Here is a 2,500-nt window from a genome sequence, read left to right on the forward strand (position 1 = left end):
CTTTCAGGTTGGAATGGCTAAACGAGGCTGGAGAACAGTATGTGAAAGAGCAAGTCACTGTCCCTATTACCATTGGCCGATATGAGGACGAGGTCGTTTGCAACGTTCTTCCTATGGACGCATGCCACATTCTCTTGGGCCGGCCATGGCAATTTGATAAGAGAGCCGTGCATGATGGCTTCACAAACCGACACTCCTTTGATCATAAAGGGAAGAAGATCACGCTTGTTCCTTTGACACCTTTGGAGGTTCATCAAGATCAGATCCAGCTCAAGAGGAACCGTGACAAGGAAACCAAGCCAGATGAACCTGAATCATCCCAACGGAACTCCAATTTCTATATCAAACAAAGTCAGGTCAAGAGATCTCTTTACTCTCAAAAGCCATTTCTTTTACTTGTGTACAAAGAATCTCTTATGGCTTCTTCTTCTGACCTTGCACCGGAGATTCCGAGTGAACTTTTAGATGTTTTGCAGAAGTATTCTGATGTTTTTCCAGATGAGAATCCTAAGGGATTACCTCCAGTACGAAGCATTGAGCATCAGATCGACCTTGTTCCAGGCGCGTCTTTACCAAACCGGCCAGCTTACCGTACCAATCCGGTAGAGACCAAAGAACTTCAGAAACAGATTGGTGACCTTCTTGAGAAAGACTACATCCGGGAAAGCCTCAGTCCTTGTGCCGTTCCTGTCCTTCTCGTGCCCAAAAAGGATGGTTCTTGGCACATGTGTGTGGACTGCCGTGCCATCAACAACATCACGGTAAAGTATAGGCATCCCATCCCTAGACTAGACGACATGCTTGATGAGTTGCATGGATCATGTGTATTTTCTAAAATTGATTTGGAAAGTGGCTATCACCAGATTAGGATGAAGGAAGGTGATGAGTGGAAAACCGCATTTAAAACCAAGTTAGGATTGTATGAATGGCTTGTTATGCCATTTGGTCTTACTAATGCACCTAGCACTTTCATGCGTTTGATGAATCATGTCTTGAGGTCATTCATAGGTCATTTTGTTGTTGTCTACTTTGATGACATTCTTGTCTATAGCAAAAACCTTGAAGATCATAAGATGCATCTCAAATCTGTTCTTGAAGTTCTTAGGAAAGAAAAACTCTTTGCCAATCTTGGTAAATGCTCTTTTGGAACAGATCATGTGGTATTCTTAGGTTTTGTTGTAGGTGCTGATGGACTTGGAGTGGACGAGGAGAAAATCAAAGCCATCCGAGACTGGCCAAGTCCTTCGACCGTGGGCGAGGTAAGAAGCTTTCATGGTCTGGCCGGTTTCTATAGACGGTTTGTTCCGGACTTCAGTTCCATTGCTGCTCCTCTGACTGAAGTGATCAAGAAGAACGTCGGTTTCAAATGGGAACAAGCCCAAGAAAAAGCTTTTCAGATGTTAAAAGTGAAGTTGACTCATGCTCCTTTACTTGTACTTCCTGATTTTTCTAAAACTTTTGAGATTGAATGTGATGCTTCCGGAGTTGGGATTGGTGCTGTCTTGATGCAGGATAGGAAACCCATTGCTTACTTCAGTGAGAAGCTTGGAGGTGCCACACTCAACTACCCCGCCTATGACCAGGAGCTATATGCTTTGGTCAGAGCTCTCCAAACGTGGCAACACTATCTTTGGCCTAAGGAGTTTGTTATCCACACGGACCACCAGTCCTTGAGACATCTTAAGGGTCAACAGAAACTGAACAAGAGACACGCACGTTGGGTTGAGTTCATTGAGACATTTCCTTATGTTATCAAGTACAAGCAAGGTAAGGAAAATGTTGTGGCTGATGCTTTGTCCCGAAGGTATACTCTCCTTTCAGCCCTTGAAACTAAACTACTTGGTTTTGAATTTATCAAAGACTTGTATGTGACTGATCCGGATTTCAAAGAAATATTTCAGAAAAGTTCCAAAGTGGCTTATGGAAAATACTATCAAAGTTCTGGATTTTTGTTCTTTGATAACCGCTTGTGTGTGCCCCAATGTTCTTTGAGGGAGTTGTTTCTCAGGGAATCTCATGGAGGAGGTCTTGTGGGACACTTTGGAGTCAAGAAGACATACAAGACGGTTTATGATCACTTCTACTGGCCAAGCTTGATGAAGGACGTTGAGAGGATTTGTGGCCGATGTGTGATATGTAAGAAATCCAAAACCAAGACATCTAATCACGGTTTGTATTCGGCTCTACCCATTCCTTCTCATCCTTGGGTAGATATTTCTATGGATTTTGTTCTTGGTTTGCCTAGGACTAAAACTGGCCGAGACTCTATCTTTGTGGTTGTGGATAGGTTTTCAAAAATGGCTCATTTCATTCCATGTCATAAAACTGATGATGCTGTGCAAGTTGCTGAATTGTTCTTTAGGGAAATGTTTAGATTGCATGGTATGCCTAAGACCATTGTCTATGATCGTGATGCTAAGTTCCTTAGCTATTTTTGGAAAAATTTGTGGTCTAAATTAGGAACCAGATTGATGTTCTCTACGACTTGTCACCCACAAAC

This window comes from Brassica napus, chromosome A4 (assembly GCF_020379485.1).
Source record: "Brassica napus cultivar Da-Ae chromosome A4, Da-Ae, whole genome shotgun sequence".
In the NCBI taxonomy this organism is placed as follows: domain Eukaryota; kingdom Viridiplantae; phylum Streptophyta; class Magnoliopsida; order Brassicales; family Brassicaceae; genus Brassica; species Brassica napus.